Here is a 25,008-nt window from a genome sequence, read left to right on the forward strand (position 1 = left end):
CTGTGTGCAAGGCATCATGAAATCTGAAGATTAGCAAAGGATTTTGGGTCACAATGTAGTGCCTAGTGTCAAAAAGCTGGGTTTGCGTCCTAGGTCATGGGTCTTCCAGCATGACAATGACCCCAAACATACTTCAAGAAGCCCCCAGAAAATAGATGGAAACAAAGTGCTGGAGAGTTCTGACCAGCAAGGAGTCTGGATCTAAATCCCATTGAAGACCTGTGGAGAGATCTTAAAATTGCTGTATGGAGACAAATATTACAGTTTGAGAGTCCTCAGTTTTTGATGCCATCTTTTCAGTTAGCCATTAGTCAGTAAGCTTTCGAGACTACTCAGGTCTCTTCCTCAGACATAGTATAACACAAAATCTGAAGAGTCACATATTTATACACAACATGGCACAGGAATAATGCAATAGATGACACAAGTGGGGTGAAGCAGAAATATCCTTTTTGGAAAGGGAGAAGCAGTTGTGGCCGTAAAAATAAGTGGCCACAAGTAGATCTATTCTTTTTGTCTTTTTTTGTGTGACGATGAGAATTCATCCTTGTTCTAAGTTTTTGCCCTGTCTCCCCTACATACAGACCCCCAGTTGGACATTTGGTACATATAATTAAGTACATTAGATGTGATGCAGCTGAAAGTACCTGGGATCTTGTGGTCCTGAAGTGAGTTGGGATCTTTATCTTGTCCGTGGTCATTATAAATGGACAGGTTTTACATATACAGTTGGTGAGGATGAATTTTGTAAGTTTCACCACGAAGGTGAAACTATCCTCCCGGTCAGTTTGCTTTCCCTCCCAGTACCTTTTCATTCTAACAATGTTAGGTTTTTGAGAGATTATACTTGTTCCTTCTATTTTGTGTTCTCCTTAGCTTGCCTTCTTTGTCCTATATGAATGTGTTTTTGTTTCTCATTCAGGGTTTTCATATTTTACTTCATACTTTCCTTTCCCCCTGTTGACAGTGTGTTGCAGCCTCCCCTCTGGTTCCTCAGGAGGTACGAGAAACTCCTCAACGGATTATTAAGGAGTTAGGTCTGTGGTGGTGTTTTTAGTTGTGCAGCTAGGGCCTTTCTTGTCTGTACAGAGACTAGTTGGGTGTAGTTGTGGCATTCTACCCTGTGTGGGTTCTCCGGTGGTTATCAAGATGCGCTTTCTGGTTAAAACATTTCCCACATTTTGAACCTGAAAAAGGCTTCTTCCCTGTGTGAATTCTCTGATGTTTAATAAGATGTGATTTCTGTACAAAACATTTAGCACATTCTGAACAGGGAAAAGGCTTCTCCCCTGTGTGAGTTCTCTGCTGTAGGATAAGATGTGATTTCACTGTAAAACATTTCCCACATTCTGAACATGAAAATGGCTTCTTCCCTGTGTGAATTCTCTGATGTTTAATAAGATGTGATTTCTGTACAAAACATTTCCCACATTCTGAACAGGGAAAAGGCTTCTCCCCTGTGTGAGATCTCTGCTGTATGATAAGATGTGATTTCCCTGTAAAACATTTCCCACATTCTGAACATGTAAAAGGCTTCTACCCTGTGTGAGTTTTGTGATGTTTGATAAGAGTTGATTTCACTGTAAAACATTTCCCACATTCTGAACATAAAAATGGCTTCTTCCCTGTGTGAATTCTCTGATGTTTAATAAGATGTGATTTCTGTACAAAACATTTCCCACATTCTGAACAGGGAAAAGGCTTCTCCCCTGTGTGAGTTCTCTGCTGTAGGATAAGATGTGATTTCCGTGTAAAACATTTCCCACATTCTGAACATGTAAAAGGCTTCTACCCTGTGTGAGTTTTGTGATGTTTGATAAGAGTTGATTTCACTGTAAAACATTTCCCACATTTTGAACCTGAAAAAGGCTTCTTCCCTGTGTGAATTCTCTGATGTTTAATAAGATGTGATTTCTGTACAAAACATTTCCCACATTCTGAACAGGGAAAAGGCTTCTCCCCTGTGTGAGTTCTCTGCTGTAGGATAAGATGTGATTTCCCTGTAAAACATTTCCCACATTCTGAACATGTAAAAGGCTTTTACCCTGTGTGAGTTTTGTGATGTTTGATAAGAGTTGATTTCACTGTAAAACATTTCCCACATTCTGAACATGAAAATGGCTTCTTCCCTGTGTGAGTTCTCTGATGTATATTAAGATATGATTTCTGTACAAAACATTTCCCACAATCTGAACATGAAAAAGGCTTCTCCACTGTGTGGGTTCTCTGGTGTGTAAGAAAATTAGATTTCTGGTTAAAACATTTTCCACATTCTGAACATGGAAAAGGCTTCTCCCCTGTGTGAGTTCTCTGATGTGTGATAAGAGTTGAGTTCTGTGCAAAACATTTCCCACATTCTGAACATGAAAATGGCTTCTCCCCTGTGTGCGTTTTGTGATGTTTGATAAGATTTGAGTTCTCTGTAAAACATTTCCCACATTCTGAACATGAAAATGGCTTGTCTCCTGTGTGAGTTCTCTGATGGTTGATGAGAGTTGATTTCTCTTTAAAACATTTTCCACATTCTGAACATGGAAAAGGCTTCTCCCCTGTGTGAGTTCTCTGATGTGCGATAAGATATGATTTCTTTACAAAACATTTCCCACATTCTGAACAGGAAAATGGCTTGTCTCCTGTGTGAGTTCTTTGATGGTTGATAAGAGTTGATTTCTCTGTAAAACATTTTCCACATTCTGAACATGGAAAAGGCTTCTCCCCTGTGTGAGTTCTCTGATGTGCGATAAGATATGATTTCTTTACAAAACATTTCCCACATTCTGAACAGGAAAATGGTTTCTCCCCTGTGTGAGTTCTCTCATGCCTAACAAGATTTGATTTCTGATTAAAACATCTCCCACACTTGGAGCAAGAAAATCTATTCTTCACTGTGTGAATTTTTTGATGCTTAAGAAAAGACTTTTTGAGAGGAAAACTATTTCTATATTCTGAATGTGAAAATGGCTTCTTTGCATTAGGAGCAGTTTGTTTTTTAATGCTTATCTTGTGAGTTTGACTTTCCTTAGTAGTCGGTAATGAATCAGAAAACAGGACGTGTTTCATAGGATCAGATGACAGATCTTTGCTGTGAAGGGATGATGGTAAATCTGGAGTAATGTCATTCACTTCAATTGTATCCTGTGGGATCTGAAAACAGTCTGATTTTAAAATTGAAGATGTCAGCTGTCCCTCTGATCTCCGGGTACAGTTATCTGCCAAGAATAAAACCAATTATTATTTTTTAATAAAAAATCATTGAATTTTATACTTTTGAACATTTCTACTTACACTGTCTGTAAAAAAAAGGCAAGTTATATAAAAAAGAAATTCACTTATTCACCAGGACAATGACCGTCTAATAGAAAACCTCATAGGATGAACCAGTGGAGCGTGGTGTCCAACTGTTTGTTCATTCTGCCTCCCAAATATGGAGTAAAAGGCGCAGGCTCTGTCCAGCCACTAAGATTAGGTAACCTGGGACCAGTAGTACCATCCAGTCTGGCGGTATGGGTGTGTGTGCTATCCAGCTGGAGTAATCTGCTCCCTGCTTCAGCCATTTGGAAAGCACCGCACCCTACTAAAGCTGGAAGCATATTGCCGGAAGCTGCCAGATCCAGCCTTGTTCTCCTCTGGTTCAGTCCTCTGTGATCAGCTCCCGGCTTGTGTATTTGGTTCTGGTTGTGACCTCGGCCCGTTTACTGACTACTCTTGAGTCTTCTGATTTTGTATTTTCTCTGCCCTGCTGGTTGTGATCCGGCTACCTGACTATTCTTCTTCCCATCTCACTCCACAGAACAGCAGGTAACACCGTGGCCCAAGCCTAGGGGTCTCTGTGTAAGTCCAGATCCATGTAGAGGGGTTAAAGGGTGATGAGCAAAGTAATTTGTGAAATCTGTAAACAGGGTAGATAGTAACAAGCCTGTTTGTGGTGGCCATCTTTTGAGCTGCCAGGTGACCATGAACAGTGCCCCCAATACATTGCGTCTGTGAACTATTCCAGGAAGATCTGCATTACTAATAGCTAAATGGCGCTCCTTCCCTTCTTACCCTGCCATGTGCCCAGACAGTAGTGTACAACCGTATATAGGGGATTGTCAGATTCAAGAGTAGTTGGAGAATAATTTGTAATGTCCATTTGTTTCCTATTATCCTTTGTGAAGAATTCCAAAATTATCACCACATAAAGTGACACACGTCAGATTTGAAAAATGGGCCCTGATTAGGAACATAAAACTGTCTGCGGGAAGAGGTTAAATCAGAGGATTACGGAAGTCAAAAACTGTGAGTATAGACAATAACACATCTACTGAAATGATCAAACTCAACAGTCTCCATCAGAGAAAAATGAGTAACTAGTGGAGAAACCTCTCTGGGGTAATTAGAGTCTGGGGCTCGGTGGCTCTTCATCATCTAAACTATCGTAAGGGACAATATTTTCTGTCAGATGAGTGTCAAGAAGAAATATTAGACATTTAAAGTGAAGTTTTTTACAATACTGCAGAGCTGAGGAGTCTTAAATTTAGATCTCGGGCATTTGGAAGAGGCAATGGAGATCTTTTAGAAAGACTACCAGGGAGTTACAGACTCACATAAGTGAGGCCGGCCGATCCCACCACAATCAAACTATCATACAGAATGAACTTGTAAAAAAAGAAAGAATATATAAACATGTAACATCCCCAACAACAACGCATGTATGAAGGGAGAAATCCAACACTAAACCGGAGATGCACTCATTTATGGTGGACCATTGGAGATATGATGAGTCCTGACCAGAAGAGTAGAGAAAGTATTAGTGCCCCCATTTCAGGAGAGATTGTGCAGGAATCTGAATTCTTTAGGATTGAAAATATAATGGAATTTATGATGTGGAGTGAATCCATGAAACCAGATCTCGAGCCATGCCACCACATCTCCTGGAGGCGTGAATAGATGTATATTACAGCCATCAGCCACGCACAGCGTAGAGATATATCACTGCACAGGTGTAATGTTTTTTATGTAGTTTATCAAGATCCTGTTTGAAGTTAATTGGTTTAAAAGGAAATTGAAAAGTATAAAGGGAAACTCTGTTGTTATTGTACAGAAATTCACACTTGGCCCTCACTGCACATTTAATGTTATCAATCAAAAAAGTGAAGTTTGGTCATAAAGACTGGACATGGTCTTGTAGGGACCATATGAGCACATTCAGCCGCACAGAAGGGAGAGAAGGTAGATTCATCCAATAAGATATCAGGGATCTAGGAAGCCAACAGCATCATCACCCTCCGCTTTCTCTTACAGGACCATCAGAATATTTTTCTACAAATGATTTTCTCACTTGTCAGCACTTTCTACGTACGCTGTCATTTGGATTGGTAGTTTACAGATCTGGGGAGGTAACGGTCAGCGTCTACTAATCCCAGGGGGTAGGTGGATCCTCCAGGTTGTAAGATCTATAGAAAAGGGCTTTCACAATTACACAAAGTAAAATGAATATTTTCGGATGGAGGAAAATGTTGTGGTTTAGCAGCAAAATGGTGATCACACGATTGGGATACGGCCGAACTACACCACCGATAAAGCAGCCACAGCCGGTGACTAAGAAGAATCTGTTACTTCTCAGAATTTAGTGGTCACTACTCACCAGGGTAGAGGACGCAGTGTCTCAGGCACGTGATCCCTTAGCCCATTCTCCCTGTCTTCTGGCCCTAAGGGATCACGTGCCTGAGACACTGCTTCCTCACCCTCTTTCCTATTGTCATTCCCAACAAGTGGTACACTGATGAAGGTCGTATAGACCGAAACGTGAGTTGTTTTTTTTCTGCTGTGGACTGCAAATAAAATTGCTTTTGCTAAAATTCATTACCTGAGTGCCGAGGTTCCTCTTATATTATATGCGGTTTGGACCATACTCATGCACCTTGGTCCAGTAGTGCTGCGTTCTCCACCACTATTACTGAGAAAAATCTGAGACTTCTCAACATTTCATGGTTACTACTCACCTGGGTAGTCATATGTAGGAATCTCCTCCTTACACTGCTCATCACCCCTCACATATGTCTCTGTAGTATTAATATGGGTCAGATCTTCACACTGAAACAAATATTATAAAAGTCACAGACAGATGGAGAAGTCACATCTATGATCAGCTCTAATCCTGCCATCTCCACCGGTCTCATTACACAAGTATAAAACATAATAATGGTGGATAAAACAAGACTGAAGACATGACTTTTACAGCCGTCTACACATCATAGGGGAGATCTCATGACACCTTCTCTCCATCTACCTGATGATCCTGAGGAACATTGGGATCTTCTTGTTTACAGTCCTGTGGAAGAAGAGGACGGGGACATCTCTCTGGTGTTGTCCTCTTACTGGATAGATCTGGAGGAAACACATATGGGACTGAATTCATTCTTTACATACAGATAATTATAGGCCGTGTGTATTTAGCCCTGTCTATTACCTGGTGATGTGAGGGGCTGAGGAACCTCCATCATGATGTCCTTGTACAGATCTTTGTGTCCTTCTATATACTCCCACTCCTCCATGGAGAAATAGACGGTGACATCCTGACACCTTATAGGAACCTGACACACACAATGATATTGTCATCCCCTCGATCCCTCCATAGCGTTACTGTATAATGTCCCAGCATTCCCAGCAGTGTCACCTCTCCAGTCAGCAGCTCAATCATCTTGTAGGCGAGTTCTAGGATCTGGTCATTGATGTCCTCATGTATCAGGGGGTGAGGTGGAGGCTCCGTGACTAATCTCTGGTTATGGAGAGACACATTAATAAATCTCCCTCCAGACATTTCCAGAGTCCTCACCTCTCCAGTTCTGTCCATCTGTTATTCCCATAGATAAGAATGATGTAATGTGACGTCATCAGAATCTCTCACCTCTCCAGTAAGCTGGAAGAGGATCTCTAGGGTGAGGTGTAATATCCTCTCCGCCATCTTGACCCTGTCCATATCCATCTTTGATGGGTAAATCAGGAAAATGTTCTTATATAGACGATCTTCACTGAGAGGATCCGGTATTGTAGAGACGTGAACGAGAAGAAGATGAGCCGATGTAAAATCATAAAAATCCTGTATAATAATACAATTACTGGACATAATAAGGGGAAACATATGAGATTTATTATTTTAAATTTAGTTTTTTCTTTACATCTAGTAATAAAACCTGTATATTTTAGGCCACAGACAACAAGCAATTTCTTCCTTGAAGTCTGCAGCTGAATACGTTTCTCATAGACTCACCTTCCATAACGCTAATTCTCGTCTCATTTTCCATCACTGGAATTGGCATTAGCAATAATGCAGGAGATATTTATTTCACGTGACATGAGAAATAACTACTTCATGATGAGGAAACATCTTCTACTACGGATCTAAAACTATATTTGGAGACAGTTCGTCACTGACTACATCACCACTGGCCGTCTGTATGAATGTTTCCCGTCTTCCCCGAACTGTAATCTTCTATCAAGTTAGATCTCATGTCTGATTCACACACAGAAGTTTGAGGCTTTTATAAAAGCTGTTTTGTTTGCACAAATGCCGCGGACAGAAATTATTTGATACTAAAGTCTACATGTACAGTGTATTATGGGTTTTATTTCTAGCCTTAGGCTTTCCTATATTACAAGAAAAAACCCAGAAAAAAAGCAGATATTAAAAGGTTTCAAAAGAAAATTGGCACCAACAATTCTTGTAAAAAGAAAAAACATGCAAAAAGCAGAAGACACATTGTGTAATTTTTTAACATGTTATGAACTCTTTTGGGCACCAGAACATAGATGTAAACCTCAGGCATGGCACAGGTGCAGCTGAAATAAAATCCCTGGCAGTTTAACCACTTGCTCCTGCAAAAAGCAAACATGGCATCTAAGAAGGTGTGACAGAGTTCGGCTGAATGTCCTCCTCCCCCAAGTACTGGGCCTGTAATGTACAAAAGTCTATTAGGCCGGGCCAGAGGCAGAGTTCCATAACTTACTTTTTAACGCCTCCATAAACATTATACTAAAGTTACATGGAAGCACTGATTTTGGTCGACTATATAATGTATTTGGGGACCTCCCTACAGATGCAGTCAGACATACAAACCACAGGAAAGCTGGAATATTTGTGTATGGGGGAGTCTGGAGAGATAGCCGTCTGCCAAATGATCGTTCAGCCAACACTTATCTCATGTGTATGGGGCAGTTAGTATTACACTGACAGGCAGTGATAATACACGGCACTACAGTAGTACAGTCCATCACCTGAGCAATCAAAGGCTTGTGTTGTATGATCGCACTAATGAGAGTAATTTTATAAAGTTTATAAAAAGGTTTAAAAAAAGTTTTAAAGTGAAAATATCACAGTTTTAGCAAAAATAAATATTTGTCACTATAAGGAAAACATGCATATAATGAGAAAATGGAGACGGAGGTAAGCTCACTGTTTATTTAATGAACCTTGTCTGAAGAATACAGCATGAGCCGCCCTGGTCAGGGACTGTGAAGACCCGGGGTCTTCTGTGGGCGTAACGCTACTCAAACAACACAGGGTGAGGGTAAAACAGCATGGTAATACTTTATTGAACCACAAAGCGGACATTAAACATACAGAACAGTCCCAGCAAATACCCAAGATGGTACAACATTACACAGTCTCATCCTTCCATCTCCGCCCACCTGGGATAGAACAGCTGCGACTTGGGAGACTTCCAGGACAGACTACCTCAACCAGTGGCCCTCCGCTTCTGGTGGGCCCTCACATAGAGAAGGTAGCGGGAAGCTTAGGAAGTCAACAGTCCATCGAGGTACAAGACCAGGAGACCCGATGGTCCCATCCAGGCCTCTCCGAGAGTTTCCATGGGACCAGACGACCTGTGGGTCCCTCCTGGCAACTCCAAATGTCTCCATCGGTTCTGGTTGACCGGTGGGTCCCTCCTAGCAACACCAAAAGAGCATATCCATGGGGCCAAGTGACTTTTTAGTCCTCTCCTGGACTTCCCAAAAGTATCCATGGTCTCTCTGATGGTTAATGGAGCAGATCTGAAACTTTCCAGTGAGGGCTGATACCCTTAGACTAGAATCATGTAGAATACAAATCTGTGTCTCTTTAGATGCCATGCAATCCATCTACTTTCCTGAAGGATGTCTCCCATTCTCCTTCCAAAGTCCTTCTGATGTTCCGTGATTCTCTGTCCCAAATTTCATTCTGTCTACAGCACTACAGACATCCCTGATTATATTTACATCTGTGTGAGGTCATAAAGCCTAGGTAAAAGAAGTAAAGGTGCAGGGATCACCTATCATTGTTTGAGCTGATCTATTTACATAGTTGGTATCACAGGGGCTGTTGTAAATAAACTTTCAGCTGACTTAGTACAATTTGTCATTAGCACAGTAAACATGATTGTTTCCAAACGAATAGAATTCAGCATTCAGGGTTATACAAATACTATAACCTTTTTGATCAGCAAGAGAAATACAGCCCCTGACGAAGCTACTGTAGCAGCGATACGCGTAGGGCTTACTTCTCTACAGTGGATTCCCTCCGTAGGTATCTATGCCCTACGTGTATCGCTACTACAGTAGCTTCGTCAGGGTCGTATGTTTTTTAACCACTTGTGTGTCCTTACATAAAATAAAGTTGCTATTGTATTTATTTGTAGTAATTCTTATTATTATTGGATGTGCATTATCTCACTGTGCAAACTTTTCTCTACCTACTTCTTTATGTGCTTTGTTGCACAGTTACCATTGGCCCCCGTATCATATTTCAGTGATTTAGATTGTGTTGTGCCGACTGACAAATATCTTAATAGATTAATGTCTTCTAATACATTTTTTAGCGGATCTGACGTGCATCCCACGTATTGTAGTTAACTCTCTATACACTCTATTAAATAAATTACCCCCTATAGTGTTACAATTGATGAAATTGTGTATTGAAAATTGCTGTACCGTTAGGTTTTCTTCAAATGTGTTGGTTTTATTAACATAGTTGCATGCTTTACAGGGTGTATGTCCACATTTAAAAAAACCCTTATAGGATAACCAAGTTACATTGCGCTTGATATTTGTTTCTTGCTTATTCCGCCTGGTGTAGAAGCCTTTTTGGATCCAAAACTCAAACAAAATATGCAAAAGAATTTACAAAGTCTGGAGGATGCCATCTCAGACAAATCCTAATGTGTCCATGGGTTCCTCTAATTATAATTCTCTGAGGACTTATCTGATGCATCAGTGGGATCAACTAAAGAAAGATGGAACAAAAATAAATTCTCAAGAACGCCCCACAATCCAGCACAAAACAACGGGCGGACAGAAAGCTCAAACGTGCCCGGACATGTGCGTTCCATGCCGGAGTGCACCACTGTCTCCTATCTGCGCATGCGCATGTCCGGAAACATGCGTACCACTCCGGATCGCATATGGTATTGGATTGCATACCACCAACATAGAAAAATCCTATCTCTGATATCAGCGTCATGGGAGACTAAAAACAAGTACTGCACATCCTCCCATCATGTAATAGGCATGTAGATCTACTTTATCACTACAAAAAATATGGGATGGTGGCACACAGTATATTCCTAAATGGTCAAACTTCACCTCTATTGCACAATTAGAGATACACAAGGAACACCACACTTGTTAATGACGAAATAGTATAAGTGGAATATAATTGATAAGTAATAATTCTGATATAGAAGCTCAGATATCTCGGTGAAGTACAACAATATGTGAACCCCATGCACAGGGAACTGACTAGCAATGGGTAGAGCATAAAATCCAAAAATATAATCCACAATGGGGCTGTATTCACACAAAACAGGCATAGGAAATTTGCTCATTGAGTCCCTTAGGGGCTGGTGAATCCAGTCTAACAATCCACTCACTTTCCTTTCAGAGGATACATCTATTGTGATCACCTCCTCTCACATTGGGTTTAACCACCACAATGATAGAAAAGGAGAGGTCTCCGGGTTCACCTCGATGTGCACTGTTCATGTGTCTCACTAATGGGATCTCCCGACCATGGCGTATATCGCCCAAATGCTGCCCTACTCTCCTCCTAGACTCCCTCTTGATCTTGTCTACATATTCTAGGGGGCAGGTGCATGTGTCCATATATACTAGTCCTGAGGTTTTACAGCTGGAATAATCCCACTGGAAAAAGATTTTAACCATGGAGGAACTGAGAAAGATTTACATGGTCTCATCCAATTACATGTACAACGTTCCCCAGATCTAAAGAAACCACAGATTCTTCTATCTAGCCAAGTCCCCTTGGGTGCAGGCTTTTTATAGACACTGTGCACTAAATGCTCCCTAATTGACCAACCCTTTCTGAAAGTTATTGTGGAAGTAGATTTCACAGCACCCTCAGGTCCAGGTCGACCACAAGTATATCCCAGTGTTTTCTGAGGATATGAAAGATACAGTCACTCTGATTGTCATAAGTTTTTCTTACTCGTGTAGTCCAATCTTCTTCTTGGTCTCTTGGATTGGTATGGAGGAATGTCTCTCTCTCCCATTTTACTGCAAACGATGATGCGGAATCGAAAATGTACCATGAGTACCCTTTATCCCTTAATCTGGTGTTCAGGTCTATTGCCTGTATATTAGATAGATTCTGTGACATTCGAGCAGTACCTTCTCAACCGTAAAAATTGGCCCTTGGGTTTTCCTCTTTGTATGGGGATGGGGGTGGTAGTTATCCCACTTCAATAGTTTATTAGTGCTTGAAGGTTTATGGTAGATGAGTGTCCATAGGGTCCCATTTCAATCTTTCTTGATCAGTACATACAGGAACGGCAACTGGTAATAATTGGTGTTGGACTGCTCCTTTAAACAAAATGTACTTTTCAGGTTATATCCTCAGTACCCTCACTTATCATCCCTTCTTTTGAGGACCACAGAGTCAGACTCTACCGGCCCTTCTCCCTGCGAGTGCCGGTTGTCTATCGCCCTCTGGGCCCCTCCTGTCAGTTTATGGATCATTTTGCCACTTGGCTTACAAACTTTCTATCCTATGACATCCCCAACCTCATCATGGGAGACTTTAACATCCCAATTGGTGATCCATTCTCCCCATCTGCAGCTTATCTTTTATCTCTAACATCCTCCTTCGGCCTTTCACAGCTTACTAATTCTCCTACACATGAAAATGGAAAGACTCTTGACCTGATCTTCGCCTGGCTCTGTTTAATACATGACTTTACGAACGATCCTCTTCCGCTCTCAGATCACAACCTTCTTTCATTCTCTGTCAAGAACTGTCACCCTGCTCAACACACCCCCACTTTCCACACCTGTAGAAATATACAATCCATTAACACCCAGAAATCTATGAAAACATTGCAGTCATCATTGACCCCAATCTCCTCTCTCTCATGTCCTGACTCTGCACTGAAGCATTATAACGAAATATTGCTATGAGCCCTGGATGAAGCCGCACCTCCTACACAGAGAACAACTCTGCACAGACTGCGACAACCCTGGCACACGCTGTAAACACGTCTTCTCCAGGGGTGCTCCAGGTGCCGAAAGGCTGTGGAGAAAATCTAATCTGCCCGAAGAATTCCTCCATTATAAATTTATGCTTAAAACCTATAACTCCGCCCTTCACCTCTCCAAACAAACCTACTTTAACAACCTCATCATCTCACGGCCCAATAATCCAAAACACCTGTTTGATTAAGGAGAGAGTGAAAAGTGTCACGAAGCACAAGGCCCGACCACCGACCTCAACGCTGACGATCTGGCCAATTATTTCAAAGAAAAAAATTGACCATATCAGGCAGGAAATTTTCTCCCAATTCCCAAATGTTATGCATACTCCTCCCTCCCACACTGCATCTTGCTCATTTTCTGACTTCGAACCAGTCATGGAAGAAGAAGTGACAAGGCTCCTTGCTTCCTCTCGCTCTACCACCTGCACCAGTGACCCTATTCCCTCACATCTCCTTCAGTCCCTTTCTCCGGCTGTCACCACGACTCACCTAACTAAAATATTCAACCTCTACCTCTCATCTGGTATTTTTCCCTCCTTTTTAAAACACGCCAACATACATCCATTACTTAAAAAACCATCCCTCGACCAGAACTGCACGGCCAACTACAGACCTGTTTCCAATCTTCCTTTTATCTCTAAACTCCTGGAACGCCTGGTCCACTCCTGTCTATTACGCTATCTCTCAGAAAACTCCCTTCTTGACCCTTTACATTCTACTGAAACTGCACTCACTAAAGTCTCTAATGATCTACTAACAGCCAAATCTAATGGTCACTACTCCCTGCTGATTCTCCTGGATCTCTCTGCAGTATTCGACACACTGGATCTACCTCTCTGACTGCTCCTTCACTGAGTCTTTTGCTGGCTCCTCTTCCTCTCACCTTCCCCTTATTGTTCCTCAAGGATCAGTCCTAGGCGCCCTTCTTTTCTCCTTATATACCGCTTCTATTGGACAAACAATCAGCAGATTCGGTTTTCAGTACCATCTCTATGCTGATGACACCCAATTATACACCTCTTCTCCAGACATCACCCCTGCATTATTACAAAATACCAGTGATTCTCTTTCCGCCGTCTCTAACACTATGTCCTCCCTCTATCTAAAACTGAATCTGTCAAAAACTGAACTACTCGTATTTCCTCAATCCACTAACCTACCTGTGCCCAATATTGCCACTTCAGTTTGTGGCTCCACCATTACTCCCCAGCAACATGCCCACTGTCTTGGGGTCATACTCGATTCAGGTCTTTCCTTCACTCCTCACATCAAATCACTCGCTCACTCGAGTCATCTACACCTCAAAAATATCTCTAGAATAAGAAATTGTCTTACCTTTGACTCGGCAAAACTCTTACTGTAGCTCTTATTCATTCTCGTCTAGACTATTGCAACTCTCTACTAATCAGTCTCCCTCTTTCTAAACTCTCCCCTCTCCAATCCGTCCTGAATGCAGCAGCCAGGATCATATTCCTCACCAACAGATACACCGATGCCTCTTCCCTGTGCCAGTCATTGCACTGGCTACCCATCCAATACAGAGTTCAATATAAACATCACTCTCACCCACAAAGCGCTCCACGATTCAGCACCACTCTACATCTCCTCCCTCATCTCAGTCTACCACCCTTCTCGTGCCCTCCATTCTGCCAATGACTTAAAACTAAAAGCCTCCATAATCCGAACCTCCCACTCCCGTCTCCAAGATTTCTCGCGTGCAGCACCAACTCTTTGGAATGCACTACCCAAGACAATTCCATTAATTCCCAATACCCACAGTTTTAAGCGTGCCATAAAAACCCATTTCTTTAGACTGGCCCATCGCCTTAACACACTTATCTAACTGTCCCAGTTTGGCCCATATTAAAATTTTCTTCAAAATCATGCTCACACCATCCATGCACTGATTAGCCTCTGTACTGTACACATACTGGCTGGCGACCAGTTCATATAGTGTTATGTACTTACCCTATTTAGCATATTAAGGCTGTATTATAGAATATATGTACATTTTACCTTTGTGTCTCCCCTATTTCCTTATAGACTGTAAGCTTGCGACCCTCACTCTTTTTAACATCTGAGTTAAGCTTATTCTGTAAAGTCTGTATTGTCTGTATAAGTCCCCCCTAAAATTGTAAAGTGCTGTGGAATATGTTGGTGCTAAAAAAATAAAAATTATTATTATAATTCAATTCAGATGTAAATCTAAGGCCCACTCTATTGATGTTGAGTTCCCCGACAAATTAAAAAGATTGTTCACTCGTCCCCGACCAGATGGTAAAAATGTAGTCAATATAGTTCTACCACACCCCAGTATATGGATGCCACCACTTCTAATCATCTCAGAATATTGTGGTTTCCTCCAACCAGTCCAGGGATAAGTTAGCACATGAGGGGGCACAGGGGCTCCCCATCGCAGTACCCTTGAGCTGGAGGAAGTACTGCCTGTCAATAAGAAAGTAGTTATAAGTAAGAGTGAATTTTAGAAGATCCTCCATGAAGTCATTATGTCTGCTACACTGTATTGATCTCGATTAAAAGAAATGTCTTACTCCTCTGATACCATCCTCAGGCCGTATATTACTGTACAAAGACTCGATATCTAGTAAGGCCGGCTGCTCCCCTACATGCATATATACATGCTCGAGGGTATACATGGAGGGGAGCAGGCAAAGGGAAAACCAACTCCAGAGGGATTATTCCAACTGTAAGACCATACATACTGCATAAGGGGCATTACACTGTGTGGGGGCACCATACATACTGCATAAGGGGCATAATGGGGGCATTACACTGTGTGGGGCATCATAAATACTACATAAGGAGCATAATGGGGGCATTACACTGTGTGGGGGCATCATACATCCTGCATAAGGGGCATAATAGGGGCATTACACTGTGTGGGGGCATCATACATCCTGCATAAGGAGCATAATGGGGGAATTACACTGTGTGGGGACATCATACATCCTGCATAAGGGGCATAATGGGGGCATTATATTGTGTTGGGGGCATCATACTGTATTGCCAAGTTTTTAGCAATAAGGTTCGGATACGACTTTAAATAAGGCAACCACTTGTAATATAACGCAATTTTATTTATAACACTTAATTTGAAAGATAAAATACAGACTCAAAGGAATAGTATGATATTATGATATTGCGTACACTTTTGTAGATTAAAGGTTACATACTTATAAAGCTTAGATACTTACTATTAGATAGCAGAAGAAAAAGATTTCCCTAGTAGCATGTACATCATCTGTCTGGAAACTTCAGCTGGAGAAGCGTTCAGCGATGGGCAGAGAATGCATCCTAGGTCCTACACTGTGAAGAGCGTCCTCTTCACAGGTCCACAATGCTTCTGCCATAACTGAATTCTTCAACAGCTTTTATATTTTAGGAAAAGGCTTACCCAACCTAATATTACACAAGCATGAAAGTTCATAGGTTATTGTCCAGCATTCCAATCCTGCGACAGTGGCCAGCTATCACAGATAAGCAATGCCGGACAAGACCTGTTCACTGTTCACGGACCATTCTACTTCTGTCATAATGTTTACATATGATAAGAGTAAATCCTACACTGGGTTATAAATCAGAACAAGGTTTTCTTCCCAGACAGTATATTGTGTTAAGAAGCTATGTATCAGTGAGATACATTCACAAATAAAGTATACCTTAACACAGAATATATAAGAATATTTAATTAAAGGTTGGATACATCATAATGGGTTTCAGATAGCCACTTATATTTTTGGTACTACAATAAGCTTCTCCATCTTAAGCCATATGCCTGTAGTCTTATTTACAATATTGTGCAATCGTCTTTCTCTGGTTCTAGCAAACAGCGTATACAAAAGGCTAATTCCCTTCAGTAATAAAGCTTAAACCTCAGACTGCTAGCACACTTAAAGTAAAGCTATGTTTTAGTATGTCAGGACTAATGACCCCTAGTCTACTGAGGTAGGATAACTAACAATGTTGATGTCTGGTTCCTATTTTATTTCAATATGGATTTGAAATATAAAATAGCCATTTTTCATATTCATACTACACATACATGCTGCATAAGGGGCATGACACTGTGTGGGGGGCATCAAACATCCTGCATAAGGGGCATAATGGGGCATTACACTGTGTGGGGGCATCATACATAAGGGGCATAATGGAGGCATTACACTGTGTGGGGGCATCATACATACTGCATAAGGGGCATAATGGGGGCATTACACTGTGTGGGGGGCATCATACATCCTGCATAAGGGGCATAATGGGGGCATTACACTGTGTGGGGCCATCATACATACTGCATAAGGGGCATAATGGGGTCATTACACTGTGTGGGGGCATCATACATCCTGCATAAGGGGCATAATGCGGGCATTACAGTGTGTGGGGGCATCATACAGTCATGGCCAAAAGTTTTGAGAATGACAGCTAAATTATATTTTCACATGATCTTCTGGCCTCTGGTTTTTATTAGTGTTTGTCTGATGTTTATATCACATACAGAAATATAATTGCAATCATATTATGAGTACCAATAGATTATATTGACAGTTAGAATGAGTTAATGCAGCAAGTCAATATTTGCAGTGTTGCCCCTTCTTCTTCAAGACCTCTGTAATTCTCCCTGGCATGCTCTCAATCAACTTTTGGACCAAATCCTGACTGATAGCAGTCCATTCTTGCATAATCAATGCTTGCATTTTGCCAGAATTTGTTGGTTTTTGTTTGTCCACCCGTCTCTTGATGATTGACCACAAGTTCTCAATGGGATTAAGATCTGGGGAGTTTCCAGGTCATGGACCCAAAATCTCTATGTTTTGATCCATGAGCCATTTAGTTATCACCTTTGCTTTATGGCAAGGTGCTCCATCATGCTGGAAAAGGCATTGTTGGGCATCAAACTGCTCTTGGACGGTTGGGAGAAGTTGCTCTTGGAGGACATTCTGGTACCATTCTTTATTCATGGCAGTGTTTTTAGGCAAGACTGTGAGTGAGCCGATTCCCTTGGCTGAGAAGCAACCCCACACATGAATGGTTTCAGGATGCTTTACAGTTGGCATGAGACAAGACTGGTGGTAGCGCTCACCTCTTCTTCTCCGAATAAGCTGTTTTCCAGATGTCCCAAACAATCGAAAAGGGGATTCATCAGAGAAAATGACTTTGCCCCAGTCCTCAGCAGTCCACTCCCTGTACCTTTTGCAGAATATCAGTCGGTCCCTGATGTTTTTTCTGGAGAGAAGTGGCTTCTTTGCTGCCCTCCTTGAAACCAGCCCTTGCTCAAAGAGTCTCCGCCTCACAGTGCGTGCAGAAGCACTCACACCAGCCTGCTGCCATTCCTGAGCAAGCTCGGCACTGCTGGTAGTCCGATCCCGCAGCTAAAACAGTTTTAAGATAAGGTCCTGGCGCTTGCTGGTCTTTCTTGGGCGCCCTGGAGCCTTTTTGACAACAATGGAAGCTCTCTCCTTGAAGTTCTTGATGATGCGATAGATTGTTGACTGAGGTGCAATCTTTGTAGCTGCGATACTCTTCCCTGTTAGGCCATTTTTGTGCAGTGCAATGATGGCTGCACGTGTTTCTTTAGAGATAACCATGGTTAACTGAAGAGAAACAATGATACCAAGAACCAGCCTCCTTTTAAAGTGTCCAGTGATGTCATTCTTACTTAATCATGACTGATTGTTCGCCAGCCCTGTCCTCATCAACACCCACACCTGTGTTAATGGATCAATGACTAAAACGATGTTAGCTGCTCCTTTTAAGGCAGGACTGCAATGATGCTGAAATGTGTTTTGGGGGTTAAAGTTTATTTTCTGGGCAAATATTGACTTTGCAAGTACAGTAATTGCTGTTAAGCTGATCACTCTTTCACATTCAGGAGTATATGCAAATTGCCATTACAAAAAATGAAGTAGTAAACTTTGGAAAAATTACTATTTGTCTCATTCTCAATGTTATGATCTGCTACAGAGACTAAGGAAAAGACAGGAGATCTGTTCTTACAATAGAACTAAACTAGATCCCTACGATGTAACGGGGAACCTGATCCTGCGATCAGACCCGCTAAAGTCCTAGGCTAGTCTGAACGCAGACCTATAGATGTGAGGGAGGGATCCCTACAAGATCTAGGGACTGGGATAAGTTGGACACCTCCTAGCAGAAATAGTAGCAGTCAAAGACAAACACACACAACAAAAAGCGAAGAGGTCAGAAGACCTAGCAAAACTAACAGAGAACGGCAATAGAGTAACAAGCTAGCTCAACAGTAGTAAATACAAATGAAGTCCAGCAAAGCCAGGAGGGCGGAGCCGGATTAAATAGGCTGTGTGGGGACATCATACATCCTGCATAAGGGGCATAATGGGGGCATTACACTGTGTGGGGGCATCATACATACTGCATAAGGGGTATAATGGGGGCATTACACTGTGTGGGGGCATCATACATCCTGCATAAGGAGCATAATGGGGGCATTACACTGTGTGGGGACATCATACATCCTGCATAAGGGGCATTACACTGTGTGGGGGCATCATACATACTGCATAAGGGGTATAATGGGGGCATTACACTGTGTGGGGGCATCATACATCCTGCATAAGGGGTATAATGGGGGCATTACACTGTGTGGGGCATCATACATCCTGCATAAGGGGCATAATGGGGGCATTACACTGTGTGGGGGCATCATACATACTGCATAAGGGGTATAATGGGGGCATTACACTGTGTGGGGGCATCATACATCCTGCATAAGGGGCATAATGGGGGTATTACACTGTGGGGGTCCTGTACTCTGAGAACAATACGTTTCCTCCCTTCCTGTCTCCATAGTTGGGTCGTATGTATCTATTACAGGAAACAAAACAGAAACCTTATGATTCTTATAAAGGGGCAACACAAGACCCCAAAATAGTCTCCGTGCTGAAGGGGTTAATGCCCCCTGCGCCCAGTAATGGGGGTCTCCACATACCTCCACCTGCAGAGCCACCACCACATATATGGCTGCTGTGTGCGCACACGAGCTGTGATGAGGTCACAGGAGGGGAGGAGTCAGGGGTCACATGATCAGGGGCCTCAGTGGATGCAGGACTCTGCTGTGCTGGTTGTCATGGTGCTGGATGAGCTGAAGTTTATTTGAGGGGTCAGGAGGGGTTTACAGTGTGGATGTAGCAGAGCCGCGCGTGTACGAGGTGTACGGAGCAGAGCCGCGTGTGTACGAGGTGTACGGAGCGGAGCCGCGCGTGTACGAGGTGTGCGGAGCGGAGCCGCGCGTGTACGAGGTGTACGGAGCGGAGCCGCGCGTGTACGAGGTGTACGGAGCGGAGCCGCGCGTGTACGAGGTGTACGGAGCGGAGCCGCGCGTGTACGAGGCGTACGGAGCAGAGCCGCGTGTGTACGAGGTGTACGGAGCGGAGCCGCGTGTGTACGAGGTGTACGGAGCGGAGCTGCGCGTGTACGAGGCGTACGGAGCGGAGCCGCGCGTGTACGAGGCGTACGGAGCGGAGCCGCCCGTGTACGAGGCGTACGGAGCGGAGCCGCGCGTGTACGAGGTGTACGGAGCAGAGCCGCGCGTGTACGAGGTGTACGGAGCGGAGCCGCGCGTGTACGAGGTGTACGGAGCGGAGCCGCGCGTGTACGAGGCGTACGGAGCGGAGCCGCGCGTGTACGAGGCGTACGGAGCGGAGCCGCGCGTGTACGAGGTGTACGGAGCGGAGCCGCGTGTGTACGAGGTGTACGGAGCGGAGCCGCGCGTGTACGAGGTGTACGGAGCGGAGCCGCGCGTGTACGAGGTGTACGGAGCGGAGCCGCGCGTGTACGAGGTGTACGGAGCGGAGCCGCGTGTGTGCGAGGTGTAGGGAGCAGAGCCGCGCGTGTACGAGGTGTACGGAGCGGAGCCGCGCGTGTACGGAGCGGAGCCGCGCGTGTACGGAGCGGAGCCGCGCGTGTACGAGGCGTACGGAGCGGAGCCGCGCGTGTACGAGGCGTACGGAGCGGAGCCGCGCGTGTACGAGGTGTACGGAGCGGAGCCGCGCGTGTACGAGGTGTACGGAGCGGAGCCGCGCGTGTACGAGGCGTACGGAGCAGAGCCGCGTGTGTACGAGGTGTACGGAGCGGAGCCGCGTGTGTACGAGGTGTACGGAGCGGAGCTGCGCGTGTACGAGGCGTACGGAGCGGAGCCGCGCGTGTACGAGGCGTACGGAGCGGAGCCGCCCGTGTACGAGGCGTACGGAGCGGAGCCGCGCGTGTACGAGGCGTACGGAGCGGAGCCGCCCGTGTACGAGGCGTACGGAGCGGAGCCGCGCGTGTACGAGGTGTGCGGAGCCGCGCGTGTACGAGGTGTACGGAGCGGAGCCGCGTGTGTACGAGGTGTACGGAGCGGAGCCGCGTGTGTACGAGGTGTACGGAGCGGAGCCGCGTGTGTGCGAGGTGTACGGAGCGGAGCCGCGTGTGTACGAGGTGTACGGAGCGGAGCCGCGCATGTACGAGGTGTACAGAGCGGAGCCGCGCGTGTACGAGGTGTACGGAGTGGAGCCGTGCGTGTACGAGGTGTACGGAGCGGAGCCGCGCGTGTACGAGGTGTATGGAGCGGAGCCGCATGTGTACGAGGTGTACGGAGCAGAGCCGCGCGTGTACGAGGCGTACGGAGCAGAGCCGCGTGTGTACGAGGTGTACGGAGCAGAGCCGCGCGTGTACGAGGTGTACGGAGCGGAGCCGCGCGTGTACGAGGCGTACGGAGCGGAGCCGCGCGTGTACGAGGCGTACGGAGCGGAGCCGCGCGTGTACGAGGCGTACGGAGCGGAGCCGCGCGTGTACGAGGCGTACGGAGCGGAGCCGCGCGTGTACGAGGTGTACGGAGCGGAGCCGCGTGTGTACGAGGTGTACGGAGCGGAGCCGCGCATGTACGAGGTGTACGGAGCGGAGCCGCGCGTGTACGAGGTGTACGGAGCGGAGCCGCGCGTGTACGAGGTGTACGGAGCGGAGCCGCGCGTGTACGAGGTGTACGGAGCGGAGCCGCGCGTGTACGAGGTGTACGGAGCAGAGCCGCGTGTGTGCGAGGTGTAGGGAGCAGAGCCGCGCGTGTGCGAGGTGTAGGGAGCGGAGCCGCGCGTGTACGAGGTGTACGGAGCGGAGACGCGCGTGTACGGAGCGGAGCCGCGCGTGTACGAAGCGTACGGAGCGGAGCCGCACGTGTACGAGGTGTACGGAGCGGAGCCGCGTGTGTACGAGGCGTACGGAGCGGAGCCGAGTGTGTACGAGGCGTACGGAGCGGAGCCGCGCGTGTACGAGGCGTACGGAGCGGAGCCGCGCGTGTACGAGGCGTACGGAGCAAAACCGCGCGTGTACGAGGCGTACGGAGCGGAGCCGCGCGTGTACGAGGCGTACAGAGCGGAGCCGCGCGTGTACGAGGCGTACGGAGCGGAGCCGCGTGTGTACGAGGCGTACGGAGCGGAGCCCCGTGTGTACGAGGCGTACGGAGCGGAGCCGCGCGTGTACGAGGTGTACGGAGCGGAGCCGCGCGTGTACGAGGTGTACGGAGCGGAGCCGCGCGTGTACGAGGTGTACGGAGCGGAGCCGCGCGTGTACGAGGTGTACGGAGCGGAGCCGCGTGTGTACGAGGTGTACGGAGCGGAGCCGGGTGTGTACGAGGTGTACGGAGCGGAGCCGCGTGTGTACGAGGTGTACGGAGCGGAGCCGCGTGTGTGCGAGGTGTACGGAGCGGAGCCGCGTGTGTACGAGGTGTACGGAGCGGAGCCGCGCGTGTACGAGGTGTACGGAGCGGAGCCGCGCATGTACGAGGTGTACGGAGCGGAGCCGCGCGTGTACGAGGCGTACGGAGCGGAGCCGCGCGTGTACGAGGCGTACGGAGCAGAACAGCGCGTGTACGAGGCGTACGGAGCGGAGCCGCGCGTGTACGAGGCGTACGGAGCGGAGCCGCGCGTGTACGAGGCGTACGGAGCGGAGCCGCGTGTGTACGAGGCGTACGGAGCGGAGCCCCGTGTGTACAAGGTGTACGGAGCGGAGCCGCGCGTGTACGAGGTGTACGGAGCGGAGCCGCGCATGTACGAGGTGTACGGAGCGGAGCCGCGCATGTACGAGGTGTACGGAGCGGAGCCGCGCGTGTACGAGGTGTACGGAGCGGAGCCGCGCGTGTACGAGGTGTGCGGAGCCGCGCGTGTACGAGGTGTACGGAGCGGAGCCGCGCGTGTACGAGGTGTACGGAGCAGAGCCGCGTGTGTGCGAGGTGTAGGGAGCAGAGCCGCGCGTGTGCGAGGTGTAGGGAGCAGAGCCGCGCGTGTACGAGGTGTACGGAGCGGAGCCGCGCGTGTACGGAGCGGAGCCGCGCGTGTACGAGGCGTACGGAGCGGAGCCGCGCGTGTACGAGGCGTACGGAGCGGAGCCGCGCGTGTACGAGGCGTACGGAGCAGAACCGCGCGTGTACGAGGCGTACGGAGCGGAGCCGCGCGTGTACGAGGTGTACGGAGCGGAGCCCCGTGTGTACGAGGCGTACGGAGCGGAGCCGCGCGTGTACGAGGTGTACGGAGCGGAGCCGCGCGTGTACGAGGTGTACGGAGCGGAGCCGCGCGTGTACGAGGTGTACGGAGCGGAGCCGCGCGTGTACGAGGTGTACGGAGCGAAGCCGCGCGTGTACGAGGTGTACGGAGCAGAGCCGCGTGTGTACGAGGTGTACGGAGCGGAGCCGCGTGTGTACGAGGTGTACGGAGCGGAGCCGCGTGTGTGCGAGGTGTACGGAGCGGAGCCACGTGTGTACGAGGTGTACGGAGCGGAGCCGCGCGTGTACGAGGTGTACGGAGCGGAGCCGCGCGTGTACGAGGTGTACGGAGTGGAGCCGTGCGTGTACGAGGTGTACGGAGCGGAGCCGCGCATGTACGAGGTGTATGGAGCGGAGCCGCATGTGTACGAGGTGTACGGAGCAGAGCCGCGTGTGTACGAGGTGTACGGAGCAGAGCCGCGTGTGTACGAGGTGTACGGAGCAGAGCCGCGCGTGTACGAGGCGTACGGAGCAGAGCCACGCGTGTACGAGGTGTGCGGAGTCGCACGTGTACGAGGTGTACGGAGCGGAGCCGCGCGTGTACGAGGTGTACGGAGCGGAGCCGCGCGTGTACGAGGCGTACGGAGCGGAGCCGCGCGTGTACGAGGCGTACGGAGCGGAGCCTTGTGTGTACGAGGTGTACGGAGCAGAGCCGCACGTGTACGAGGTGTACGGAGCGGAGCCGCGTGTGTACGAGGCGTACGGAGCAGAGCCGCGCGTGTACGTGGCATACGAAGCGGAGCCGCGCGTGTACGAGGCGTACGGAGCGGAGCCCTGTGTGTACGAGGTGTACGGAGCAGAGCCGCACGTGTACGAGGTGTACGGAGCGGAGCCGCGCGTGTACGAGGCGTACGGAGCGGAGCCGCGTGTGTACGAGGCGTACGGAGCGGAGCCGCATGTGTACGAGGTGTACGGAGTGGAGCCGCGTGTGTACGAGGTGTACGGAGCAGAGCCGCGCGTGTACGGAGCTGAGCTGCGTATGTACGAGGTCTACGGAGCAGAGCCGCGAATGTGCGAGGTGTACGAAGCGGAGCCACGTGTGTACGAGGTGTACGGAGCGGAGCTGCGTGTGTACAAGGTGTACTGAGTGTAGCCACACGTATACGAGGCGTACAGAACGGAACCACCCGTGTACGAAGTGTACGGAGCATAGCAGTGCGTGTACGAGCTGTACTGAGCGGACCCGTGTGTGTATGAGGTGTACGGAGCTATCTGTCTATCACCCTACACATGCCCTCTGTTCCTCCATAATCCAAATCTCGCACAGCAGTCTTAAATACTTCTCCCGTGCTGCACCTGTTCTCTGGAATGCACTTCCCCAGACAATCTGACTGATACCTAGACCCCACGTTTTTAGGCAAGCTTTAACCCCTTTCTCATGTGGGGCGTAATAATATGTACCTGGGAGTTATTGATCAGGTACGTATTATTACGCCCCGGCGATCGCCCGCTGTGTTGGAGCGATTGCCGCCGGGTGTCAGCTGATTGTGACAGCTGACTCCCGTTACTATGTTTCAGGAGCTGTCCTGCACCGCTCCCGGAACATTAACCTGGAAATGCTGCGATCGAAGTAGATTGCAGCATTTCTGGAGTAGGCAGAGGTAAGAGCGCCCCTCTTACCTTGGATTGGAGACCCCGTGCCATGATGACCCGATGTCATCATGACAACATCCGGGTCACCAGGCATCAGGAAGTTAGATAGATCATCTAAATCCTGTATTTTTTTTTTCCTCAGTCAGACTGTCCAAATACGCGTCTTATTAACCTTTTGGTATCCCCCCCTCCACCCCCCAAAAAAAAAATTGAGTGTGTCTGTGACTGTTCAGACACCAATATATCTGTTTCAAAGAGTCTGGTGTAGGCCGTTAAAATAGACCTGTGGTTTTGCAGTTCCACGAGTCAAATCTCTGTATTATCCTGTTTTTGCCATTTTTTTGCCTT

General features: G+C 47.1%; 1 pseudogene; it reads right to left on the bottom strand.

Moving 5' to 3' along the window:
* Positions 1 to 472: 472 nt before the first annotated feature.
* Positions 473 to 25,008, bottom strand: part of LOC141220446 (uncharacterized) — a 47,361-nt pseudogene continuing 22,825 nt past the window's right edge.

This window comes from Phyllobates terribilis, unplaced genomic scaffold (genome assembly GCF_046119375.1).
Source record: "Phyllobates terribilis strain yellow unplaced genomic scaffold, ASM4611937v1 Scaffold_296__1_contigs__length_2355070, whole genome shotgun sequence".
NCBI lineage: Eukaryota > Metazoa > Chordata > Amphibia > Anura > Dendrobatidae > Phyllobates > Phyllobates terribilis.